Source organism: Carcharodon carcharias, chromosome 5 (assembly GCF_017639515.1).
Source record: "Carcharodon carcharias isolate sCarCar2 chromosome 5, sCarCar2.pri, whole genome shotgun sequence".
In the NCBI taxonomy this organism is placed as follows: Eukaryota; Metazoa; Chordata; class Chondrichthyes; order Lamniformes; family Lamnidae; genus Carcharodon; species Carcharodon carcharias.
The window spans coordinates 47,743,994-47,757,303 of record NC_054471.1 but is presented as its reverse complement, the minus strand read 5'-3'; the positions used below and the strand labels follow the sequence as shown (position 1 = coordinate 47,757,303).

Genomic DNA, 13,310 nt, shown 5'->3' with positions numbered 1-13,310 from the left:
GTAGGGGAACTAGGTTTGATAAAAACAAAAAACTGCGGATGCTGGAAATCCAAAACAAAAACAGAATTACCTGGAAAAACTCAGCAGGTCAGGCAGCATCGGCAGAGAAGAAAAGGGTTGACGTTTCGAGTCCTCATGACCCTTCAACCAGCTTATATTTCACCCCTTTCCAATTTAAACCAGCTTATATTTCACCCCTTTCCTAAGATTCACTCAGTTCTGTTGAACGGTCATGAGGACTTGAAATGTCAACTCTTTTCTTCTCCGCCGATGCTGCCAGACCTGCTGAGTTTTTCCAGGTAATTCTGTTTTTGAACAAGGTTTAATCTCTGGTTTGGGGGCTGGATCTGCGGACTCAGAGAAGTCTCACTGCTCCTCCTAACGCTACAAAAATAAAGATAGGCTTCTCTGTCAACATTTCCTCAGCCAGACACCAGATATTGGTGTTCTCAGAGCACGCTCTACCTAGCTTAAAAACAATAGGAACAGGATAAGGCCATTCAGCCCCTTGAACATTTTCCATCATTCAGTTAAATCATAGCTTATCTTTACTTCCATCCATCTGCCTTAGTTCTGTAACCCTTAATATCCTTGCTTAACAAAAATCATCAGTCTCAGTTTTAAAGGGAATAACAATTTGTATTGCATGAAAAGAGTCCCGATGTCTGGCAGATTGTATCAAACAGCATGTCCCTTTGACTGTTTGCAACAGGCAAAGTACTGACTGTACCCAACCAGTCTGTGCTTGCAAAACTCAAAACATAGTGTCCAACATTAGATGTGATTCTGCAATTGGACAGCACTTACTAAACAGTCCTGATTCTGCTTAGAATTACACTGACAACCAATTTACGATTATCAGTCAGGATCACAGTATGGCTCACTTACGTGTACTAGAAGCTACATATATTCACACACAGGGCCCTCTCTTTTGCAAACAGAAGGAGCATGTCCACGCATTGTGCCTTTTTCAACTAAACAAAAGCTTGGGGGTCAGCCATTCACTGGTTCATTCCCTATGGCAATGCCTTAACCAATCAGAGTCGACCTGCCTGTTTGAATTTAAACAAAACCTTGTCCTGGTGCATTCTCCATGACACCGTCTCTATGGATCAAAGTAAACTTGCCAACCAATCAGCACTATCTTCTCATGCAGCATAAATTGTAGCTCCCTTTACAGTTGGTACTCTTGTGAATCTGTCCTGATGCACACAAGATGAAAACTTTTGACAGCATGCCTCTTCTTTCAGCAATACTCAAATTCAGTCTCAGCTTTGCAATTTGCAATTGACTGAACCACAACAACTTCTCGGTGGAGAGAGTTCTGGATTCCCACTATCCTTTGTGTGAAGAAGTGCTTCCTGACATTACCAGTCTAGCTCTCATTTTAAGATTATATCCCCATGTTCTGGATTCCCCCTCCAAAGGAAATTCATTTTCTCTATTTACCTTATTAATTCCTTTAATCATCTGAAACACTCTGATTATGCCTTAGCCTCTATACTCAAGGGAATGCAAACCTATGGTGAGATTTTCTGGACCGCCTGCCGCCAGGATTGTCCAGTCCCACCAAAAGTCAGTGGACTTTTTGGCTGGGCTACAAATCTCCTGCCTCAGCACAGTTGGAAAATCCCGGCCCTAGTTTGTGCAACCTGTCCTCAGAATTTAATCCTTTTAGCCTTGGCATCATTCAACATCACCCTAAAATGGCAAATGGGGAGCTATGTATGTCACACAACCCCAATTTTCATGTTAGAAGGACTCACTGACTTAGGGAGAGCTACCCAGTGAAAGGACCAGGCAACATTTGTAACAGCTACAGTGCCAGCTGGAAAGGGGCAGTAAATAAACTATTTCTGCAATTCAGCCAGGTGGGAACTCTCAGAATCTACCTCGAATTATGAAACAGTTATTCCTAAATGCCTGAAGCTTTTCGTTCCCTTTCATCCATTTTGGGGATCAGAGGTAATATCCAGAATTCCTTTTGAAACTGAATTTGCATAGGATTTTTTTGATAATCGTTTTTTTTGCCCCTCCCAGAACAATACATGACTGTTGGTGGACGGGGAGCATTGAAGGTCATAATGCTAATTCGCAGAGTAGCTAAATGGAGCAGCTGAGTTTTCTTTGACCCTTTTTCATGTTCATTTATCAACTTAATGAGGAGAGTTGTAATGGCTAACATTGTGTATTAACACATAGGCCAGAATTTTACCTTCGGCATGCGGGTGCATGCTCGACACACCCAACCGTAATATCACACGCAATGACATCGGGTGTGCATCCCGACATCATCGTGCTGTCTCACAATATTTCATTCGGCGAGCACAGGCCAGAGTCGGCTGCACACCCACCGATAATTGAAAGGCTTATTAAGGCCATTAATGAACTAATTAGCTTCAAATTTACAGTGCCCGTCCAACCCGATGGTTGGCGGGCAGGCGAGAAGGCCAAGTGGCCTTTACACTTTTTAGGAAACCTCATCCACGAGCGAGATGAAGTTTCCTAAAGCTAATACAAATTAAATAAAAACTTTTCTTTGAAAATAAAAACATGCCCCATCTCATGTGACACAGTCACATGAGAGGACATGTTTCATTAAATTTTTAATGTAATTACTTATTTTTTTTAAAAGCACTTCAATCTCCCTGAGGCAGCTCAGGGAGATTGAAGCACTCTTTCACACGCATGCACGAACTGTGTGCTAGGCCCAGCTCTCCCTCCTCCCCCCGCCCGCACAAGTAGCGCTCAGCGCTACCGCTCACGATCCACACAGGGCGGGCCTTAATTGGCACACCCACGTGAAATCGCAGTGCGGAGCCGATTGCGGGTGGCAGTCAGGTCTCTGCCCGCTCCTGCCTAGCCCACCCGATGAGGGAAAAATTTTGGCCATAATTACTAAGGAAGAATAAAATGATTGATTTGTGAAATGTAGAGTTTACTTTATTCTTGTCATTTCATCACTACAAACTGACCTGCTAAACAATTATGACATGGAGTTAAATAACTTATGACAAAAGGGAGAATATTTTCTCAGATTTTAATTAAAATATATATGTCACGTAAAAAATCAGATATTTAAAATTAAAAGTTAATGAAATTATGATCAGGAATTACTCTCGTAGGGGTGAGAGCATCAAGATGTACACTCCCTAACTCTCCAGCATCCTTCATTTTTTCTGAAATATTTGCCTCTGCACAATGAAAGACTATGTTCCATACCCTTTTACTTTGGAGGGATAGTGATTTTTTAAAAATATTATTTTATAGCAAAAGATTTGTAGAGTATATGAAACAATCAGTTGTGTTTTATTTCAAGCATTGCTTAATCTTCAGATGCCGGGCTTCAGAGCAATATGTGAAGACCTATAACTTCAATGTTAACTAATTTCCACTGCTATTTATAGTGTGAGGATTCACTGAGCATTGCTAATAGTTTACTAAAGTTAAGGAGCACATATTATAACACCCATTACAGGACTGATTTGTAGTACTTTCTCTCATTCACATATTCATTCATTCATGCACACATACACATTCAGAAATAAACAGATTTGGCACAATATTGAAAAATGTAACTGCCTCACTTAAATTTAACATCATCAGGAAAAAATAAAGAGGGAGGTTATGAAAAGTTTTCTAATGCAGTGAATTTTGGAGTATGAAATGACAAGCAGAAACAATGGTGAAAGAAGGATCCATAATAACTTTAAAAAAGAAAATGGATGAATATTGAAAAAAAGAAAGACTTAAATGGTTATGGGGAAAGTACACTGCATTGGATCTAAGAGGATAACTCTTTCAGAGAGCCAGCAAAGGTGCAATGGATCAAATAGTGCTATAAAATTCTGTGGGCTGAATTTTCAGGGCTCTTGCCCGGTGGAAATGGAATGACAATGCCCTGAATATCTGAGGAAAGGCTTTGTACATATTCCCACTGTGGTGATGGAAATCATCCCCCTGGCTTACCACTGGATGATGTACATAGGACCCCAGTTGTTATTTTAGGAGAGTACTGGGTGGAGCACTCCTGGTACTTTGTCCAGTATTAGCTGGCAGTCCAGCCAGAGGATTCCACAGCTGTGTTAATTTTTGTGGGGGCAGGCAGAGCAGGAGTCTTTCTCCAGGTGTCATGAGGATCTGGTAGGTCATTGATGGCCTGTATTGGCTTCACCTCACTCCCCACGATAATGCATCTAAAGCTACTGAATCGATAAAGTGCCACTAAATAGCAATTCAATTTCAGCAGGGAACTTTGTTGCACAAACTCCTGTCACAACATTCAGATCAGCGTAACCCACCCTCCTTGTAAAGAAGAACGGATTTGGAGAACCCACAAATTGTTAGTAGTAGTGTTTAATGATGGATATTGATACCTGTTTGTCTTGATATACAGTGACTTCTACTTCAGATGTAGATGTAGATTATTATAATTGACTCAGTGTAAAATATTCCAGCACAACCAAGTGTTATGTTATTTAAGTGCCACTGTCATCCCTGATGCTCAAAGTGCTTTAAACCACTTACATCACAAGAAATATTTGTCATATTCAAAAGGACAACCTGATGCTCTTTAAGTCCAAATAAGATTAGGAACTGCTGGAACCAAGAGGAGGTATTAGCTTTCTGTGACCAGCAGGAGACGCCTTTGTTTTATACATAAGGGTCATACACATGGCCAGAGAGACATAAATAGCTGCATACATACTGGTATACATATAGAAGGCACACAACAACACACACACTATACATGCACACTTATATATGCATATACATGCACACACATAAAACAGAGGGTGCCACATCATACAGATATGTGCATAATATAGACATTATTGACACACAAATAACTATGCATGCATGTCAGACACATGTAAAACTACACAGAGATCATTAACTTAAGTTCAACATATAGATAGAGAACACTTTGCCAAGTAGGAATAATACCATAGCAACCAACAATATCTAAAAAGTATAGATCAAAGGAAGACATAGGTAAAGTACAAGCAATTATAGAGGACATAAGTGACTGCTTCTTAAATCAATATTTAAGGAAAGTGCTGGGATGGATGCTAAAGGTTTATAATTGAGCAGTCTACCAGAATAAATCTGTATTCTGGACCAAGGCTGTAGTGAACATTTAGTAATTTAATTTTATAATAAAAATTACAATACATATAAAACAGTTTAGAAGAGAAAACTTTGGAGGTATGAGAAGAGGATTAAGTGGGAGGATTAAGTGGAATGTTACGTCAGAGAAACATAGAAAGTAGTGTGTATCAAAGAAAGGTAGGCAAAACAAAAAATATAGAACCAGGGAAATTAAAACAAAGTCCAATAAGTTAGTTACAGAACACACTAAATAATTTCTAATTTAAGCCAGCCAGAGGAGTTGTGGGATCAGGCAAGTCTAACCCCATTGGAATGCATTAAAATCTCGCCCTTTAAAGAGGTGACACCACCAAATTTCCGGGCAGAATTTGACTCACCCAAACTGATTTCTTAAACAAAACTAATATGGACAAAATTAAATCAATTCATTAAAATCAGGGGCAGGTGAGTTTTTAAGAAAACCCCACAAGATGCCTATTTGTTCCAAAAAAAACAATAAATGAGTCTTACTTTGTGCTAGGTCTGTTTAAATGCAGGGCCAGGCGAGCCTAGCTCCACAGGGACAAAGCTAATTGCTTCCTCTTGAAGGATGTGCAGCACTAAAGTTTTGTGGGCCATCTGAACTGATTTTTAAACCAAAGCAAACTGAAATAATAAACCGTATCACCATATTAGGTCTGGGGAATCTATGAAGTGCCTGGTAAACATTGAATATGATCAATTGTTTCTATCATGAAATAGGCAGATAGAGCTGTGGAATTGGGCACTGTGCAATGCTGTGGGGATCCATCCAGTGTCTTACCTTAAAGGAGGAGCACTACTGGAATTTCAGAGAAGGTTGAGTCACCCACACTGATTTTGAACTTGTCTAACCAAACCAGCAAACACATTTAAAATAATCATATTAAATTACAATGGTAAGATCGGGAAATAAACATAAAGACACTGCCCGCAGCTCATATAAATGGTAAATGGGTGTCTATTAGAAATGATGAAAAAAGAAAATAAGGGGAGAGTAGTTGTTACTGAGAGGGTTCAATCTGAAGCTACTGTTAATGAATCCAATCACATACTGGATTGCATGTCAAAGAGACTTGACTGTCAAAGCAAATCATTCTAACCTTGGTGAGATCACATGGAATATTGTACACAATTTCTGGTAGCTGATTTTCAGAGGAGGCATTTATGTAGGGGAGGATTCAGAAAAGAACAAAAATGGTAATCTGGAATTTATTCATAGGTTATGATAAGGATTCAGAGAAGAGGAATTTGAGGGAGAAGGTGATTCAGGTTTCCTAAGTACTCAAAAAAAGGAAAAAGAAAGACTTACATTACTTTTCACAACCACAGGACATTTCAAAGTGCATTTTGGCCAGCAAAGCACTTTTGAAGTGTAGTTGCTGTTGTAGCAGCCAATATGTACACAGCAAACTCTCACACACACAAGGTGATAATGACCAATAATCTGTTTTGAAAGGAATGGATTGTATGGATGCAAACTTAGCTTGGGCTATTGGACTATGAACTCAGGACAAATGTGCATGAATAGCAAATGAACAAACCTCAAGCAAAAGTTGGGTTTGGATTATTTTTGTCCGCAGTGGGTGTGTAGAATTAACTCCCAGTAAGAATGGCGAGTGTTGTACAGATTAAGATCTTTTTCAAGTATCATTATAAATACAGATAACAGTGCTAAAATTCTTTGTGTATAGAGAAAGAAAAGACCTTGCATTTATATAGCACCTTTCACATTCCTAGGCCATCCCAAATGCTTCACAGCCAATGAAGTACTTGTGAGCTGCAATCACAGTCAATATGGGAAAAGTGGTAGCCAATTTTTGCACAGCAAAGTTCCATCAAGACGAATGAGATAATAAGACCATAAGTCCATAAGACATAGGAGCAGAAATTAGGCCATTTGGCCCATCAAGTCTGCTGCACCATTCAATCATGGCTGATAAATTTCTCAACCCCATTCTCCTGTCTTCTCCCCATAACCTTTGATCCCCTTACCAATCAAGAACCTATCTATCTCAGTCTTAAATACACTGAATGACTTGGCCTCCACAGCCAACTGTGGCAATGAATTCCATAAATTCACCACTCTCTGGCTAAAGAAGTTTCTCCTTATCTCTGTTCTAAAAGGTCTTCTCTTTACTCTGAGGCTGTACCCTCGGGTCCTAGTCTCTCCTACTAATGGAAACATCTTGCCCACGTCCACTCTATCCAGGCCTTTCAGTATTCTGTAAGTTTCAATCAGATCCCCGCTCATCCTTGTAAACTCCATCAAGTATAGACCCAGAATCCTCAAACATTCCTCATATGTTAAGCCTTTCATTCCTGGGATCGTTCTCATGAACCTCCCCTGGACCCTCTCCAGGGCCAGCACATCCTTCCTGAGTTACAGGGCACAAAATTGCTCACAATATTCTAAATGTGGTCTGACCAGAGCCTTATAAAGCCTCAGCCGTATCAGGTTTTTTTTCAGGATTTCGATTGAGGGATAAATGTTGATCAGGATGTTGGTGAGAATTCTTCTGCTCTTCTTCAAAATAGCACCATGGAATATTTTACATTCACCTGAGAGGGTAGGTAGCACTTCAGCATAATAACTCGTTCAAAAGTCACCACCTCCAGCAGTGCAGCACTCATTCAAATATTGCACTGGAGTGTCAGTCTAAATTTTGACCTCTAGATTGGGTTTGAATCTACAACCTTCTGACTCATAAACCTACTACTGACGCAAGGCCTGCCCTCCGGTATTATTATGCTAAGGAAAGCAGCCAGTGTATGCAAGATGTAAGATTAGATAGACCATTGGGTATTTTTTTTTTACATTTGATGATAAGGTTTAACTTTTAAATGATTTTCCTCTGGATATCAAATACTTTGGGAGTCTTTAACACAGGGGTTTGGGGCAAGAATGAATTTATAGATAGTGACACTTTATTATTAACAGTCTATACTTATAATTAATAAAGCAATGGACAAACAAAATAAGTACCTGGATTAGGAAGAAGACATTTTTTTAAAAAGTGGGCGAACAAGAGGTACTTGTGTTCGGAGATTTTTTTTTGCTGTTGTTGCTAACATACCTTGAAAACATTTGATGGAAATACGCGAGCTAGGTGCTAGGATAAAACATAATTATTGCATCCTGCTTATTAGTTCAGGTGATATTCTCAGTCCTATCTTAATCTGTTAATAACGCAGAATTGTGAAAACTACTTGAATTTTGCTATATGTACAGGTAATGTATAGTGACTGCAATTATTTAGATTATTTTTAGGGCGGCGTTTTTTAACGTTGTTCGTGGTCAAAGCAACGCAACTCTGCATTTCACGCCACGAAGCAGCATTTCTGATCAAGCTTGAAAGAAACTACAGACTAAATACAAAGTTAAAACGAAAACCAGGAGCTCTGGAAATCTGAAACGAGGTGAGTTCAAGTATCAGCAACAGACGTTTTGAGGCGAGCCAGATGTTCTAGAGTTTCCTGTTTGGGGTCATGCCGAGGTCGTGCAAGGTGCGGTAGAAATGCAAGTTCATTCTGTTTTCTTGCTTCCTGTTCCTTTTTCGCTTTCGGGGCGAGCACAATGCAGTGGAAAAATCTCGTAGGGAGATTACATGGCTTGTTTGAGTGTCCTGATGAAGTGGTCACACCTTATATATCACTGTAATACTATATCTTATAATCGTTTAAACAACGGCTTTAGGAGATGCTCGTGGCGCCCACTCCCTACCGACGTGTTCCAGTACTGATGAAAAGCCATTAGCCTAAAACGGTGCCTCGGCTTCTCTTTCCACAGACGCAGCCCGACCTGCTGAGTTTTGTTCCGGCGTTTTCTGTTTAGATTTCAGAATCCCAGCATCCACGATATTTTGTTTTTGCGTTAGTATTTAATTCGCTGTCGTTTCTTTTGCAGGAGTGCCCAACTTGAAGAAATCCTGGCCTTCCCTTTGACAGTCTCTTTTAGCTTGTTAAATCTTGGTACATCAGCAACATCTTCCAATTCTGATGAAAGGTCATCGACCCGAAAGGTTAATTCTGTTTTTCTATCTCCACTGATGCTGCCAGACCTGCTGAGTATTTCCATCAATGTCTGAACCTACATACGTGGCCTGCAAGGGGCAATGACACTCGCCAAGTGAAGTTACTAGGTGAGCCGAGCCCAGCTCCTCTCTTACTCAGTTATAAGTCACTGCCCCTACCGCCGCACTAAACCCAATTATTAAAGCACCGACTGATTCTCTTTCAACCTCTAACCATCTCGTATGTATTTCTGAAGATAAAATAATCTCGTTTTATTTAAAAAAAACTTGATTTCATAAATACTATGTTATCTAAGAAGCTAAAGATGGACAATTCACATAGACAACCTCCAATCTGATGGATACACATTGAACTCTCCAGAGGCAATTTTCCCCCTAACTATTCTGCAAGTTTTCGGCCCGTCATTAGTCCATCCTGATCTGTTATATGAAATTACAGGAAGACTGATACGCCATAATCTGTCTGCAGTGATCAACCTTTTCCCAAGAGACTGGAGAATACACTAACTTCCAGCATTTTTTGAAAGGACAGGCATCTCCAACAACTGCAATGAGTTCTCTCAATAGTTCATAACGCTGAGTGGGGGGGGGGGGGGGCGGCGGGGGGGAGTCGTGTTTCAATACATAACCGAATTCAGAGGATGTGCCAACTCGTGTTCCCGGGCAGTCAGGTGCAAAGTACAAACACCGCAGGTAGCTGTAAATACCTTTACACTGGGCGATGACAGGTTTTCACTAATGGACACTGGCAAACCATACATGGGGTGTACCTGAGAGGCGTCGGAGGAAACTGATGAAATTAAGATCGAGATGAGCACACCTCCATCGAGCGCGCACTCTGGATTTAAAGCTTCACCTTTCTTGCAACTCGGCTACGCAAATGAAAGCGCTTCTTTACAACTGATCGTGCATTAATATTATAATAAGATTCTGCTCCAACAGAGAAATGACCCGCTTGTGCCAACCCACCTGGAAATCTTTTTCTTTCTAACCTTACTGTTTTTTTTCTCTCTCTCAGTGTGAATTTTAACGTTGCGACAACCGCCGACAAAGAAGGATGTCGCCTGTTCGGTTACTCTTGACTATCGAGCCACAGCACCATTTCTGTGCCTGGAATTTGCTTTTTGCTTCGTGCATGATAGTAACACCGAGAGAGCGGATCATTGGATGCCCAGTCTGAAACGCACCGTTAAAAAATAGTCATCACCAGGAAGGAGAAATGCAACGGGACGTTTAATTTCTTCAAAATTAAAATAAAATAGCAGAGTGCAATATTGATTTTTTTAAAAACGCATTTGAATTTACAGCTCTTTAACTTTTTTTGAAGGTGCAGCAGGAGTTAGTAAATGAGAGTTGCAAAACGAAATAAAGGACGTTGAATTCCCTGTCAGATCTTTCTAAAAGCCAATATTCATTTTTTGTGTATTGATTAAAGTAATCAGGATTTTTTATATATATAAAAAGGGAAACCAAGATAACAGGATTTCAGCATATCATTAAGGATAACATGCAGTTAATTTTGCATGAATGTAATCGTGCCTGCAATGAAGTGTTAATTTTCATGAGATACCGAGCCCAGTATAAGAGGACAAAAATCACTAATTAGGATTGCAGAGTGTCTTGTGAGCTTCAAGCACCATTTCAAGTGCTTGGGTGATGCAGAAACGCTTTTATGCAAATCTGTGGCAGGACATTACAATTTGAATTTTTATAAAAATAAATGATAAATATATATATATAGAAAAATAATCATTCATATGTTAGTGGGACTTAATTAAAATAGGGTGCATAGCAAATTCAAATCGATCTCTAGTTTAAATTCAAATGTGAAAAAGGGAAATATAAAGGTGAAGAGCGATTGGGATGAAAGGGTCTTTCAATTATGAGGCTAAATGCTCAGCTAAATTCGCTCTCTTTTATTAAGATGAGCCCCGGGATGGAGGTGCGTATTAACGTATAATGTGACACAGAGTCCAAATGGGTTTTAGTTACTTATGTGCACTTGAATATGCCTTTCTGAAGCCAAGCCTGCCAAAAGAGACTGCTCTTACGTGTAAAATATGGATTAATGCACCGTAAACATGGTGGGGGGAAAACCCAAAAGAAACTTAGTGATAGTTGCAGAATTTTAACAAAAAGTCTTGAATTTATTCGAGGTCGATAAAACCACTCGACTGCCCCAAATGCTGATGTATCCAACCAATTTTATCAGCAGTTGTAACAACCGGAGAGGTTACACGGCAGAGGTGCACTAGGGCCAGGCGCACCGGGATGCGGAAGAGATGATCTCTTCTAACATTCCTGTTGGCACAAGCAGGGATCAAAAATCATCGATCATGTAAGGCCTCGAAATTTATTTTTAAACGAGGCAAGTATCTAACTGCAGTGACTCATACGGCCGGTGTGTGCACTGCCAGCTGGGCATAATTTTGAATTGCAAGTTGTCCGGTGTACTTAAAATGATATGGTGGAAGGCTGTGTGACTATTTCTAATCCTCCAGACTTAGCTCTATTATGTAGAAAGGCGCCATACCCCATGTTAATATAAAATAAAAGCACTCTATATGTAATGGCAATAGTGATGGGAGATGGGGGGGTGGGGTTGTGCCAAATGTGAGATCTTTTAGGCTAAAATATTACTCTATACGTCGTGTGAGTCTCCCAACCCACCACGACCTCATATTCTTCTCTAGGTGTCTGACTCGAATGACAAAATAGCTTATTTTTCACTACATAGCTGGGAAATGTAGTGACTGATAATAGAGATTTCTCTTTCATTTTTTACGCTTGACTTAGTTATTGTTGCTTTTCTTTTCCCGTGATTCCTTCAGAGGATTAGCTCTGACTTCACCACTATTCGCGGTCAAAGTGCCCCAACTCTATATGACAATTGACGTGGATCAAGGGATTGCTAAGAACTGATTTGTGCCAGCCAACTCATCAAGGAGGTTGTTTGAGGCGCATAATAAAGGCGTTTTTGCTGAAACGTATTCAGTGAAAAAAAGGATCCGCGCAAATTGCCTCTAACGTTTTAAAAAGTAACGCTCAGTTATCAATAGCTTTTTTGACGGATTACAATTCTGGGAGTTGGGAACTGGAGCAAAAGTAGCCGTGATTTCACAACACGGAGACTACAGTCATATGTTTAATCTGCTTGGAATTTTAGGTAGATAATTGATACGTGATATATGATATTTAGTGATGGAAACCCGCCACAGATGTGGATATTGCTAAACAAAGTGAAAGGGATAAGTAGGTAATGGGGTATAACGGAAATCGACAATGGTGTGGTGACTTTCACAGTTTGAAGAGCTTTAATTGCATTAAATATACTGAAAGCATCTATTTAAAAAAAATGAAAAATCGCCTAACATTTTTATTGCCAGCCTGTTTGTGGACAGGCGTAGGGTCCTCGAGTGAAAAGTTGTTGAGGGATGAAGTTTTTTTTTATTACCTAATCAAAGTTAATCTTCCCTAAGTGCGTGCTGTCTGCCTGCTCAGTAAACTGGGTGATTCTCCGGGGCTTCAGACAGGGCGATAATTAACAAACACGCAGCCGAGGGAAGCGCACAAAGGCGGCTTTGACTTCCTCGCTGCTGGTCGCCTCAAAGATGGTAGCACATCTACTGCTCGCCCAGCTTTGTCCCGGCCTAACCCCACCCCCCTTCAAAAAAGACACACAGGAGTGAGTGGGAGACGTCTTGTTTCATAACAAGACACGAAGCTAACTTATTTCAACTCTGCTAAACTAAGAACCATGCTAAACCTTGCTGACAAACTCTGTTAGTGGATGACGTGACGTGGTGAGGTATGGGAGGGGTTGGTGGGGGGGGGGGGGGGTGGGGAGACCCTGGAAAAGTGTAGCACGCCACACTCTGGCCCGCAGCAACACCGGCTTTAGCAGTTGCGGATCAAACTAATCAAACTTGTCAGCAGAGCGCTGAACGTTATTACTGCGGTTCAACCCCCACTCTCTAACCACCCCTCACACACACACACACACAAACACATAGACAAGTCATTCGTGGTTCATTCTGCAGACTCGCGGAGGTAGCCCTTTCCAATTAGTACTTGCCGAAGCAGCTAGCCCGGCTTGCGAGAGAGCACCTCCGGGGTGGCACTTTGGTTTGCACTTTCGTGAAATTG

General features: G+C 40.6%; 1 long non-coding RNA gene across 1 annotated transcript; it reads left to right on the top strand.

The window, feature by feature from the left end:
• Positions 1-9,139: 9,139 nt before the first annotated feature.
• On the top strand, positions 9,140-10,572 carry LOC121277959. Its single transcript, XR_005943025.1, has 2 exons — positions 9,140-9,272; positions 10,183-10,572. It is a non-coding gene; the product is annotated as an uncharacterized LOC121277959 (long non-coding RNA).
• Positions 10,573-13,310: the final 2,738 nt, after the last annotated feature.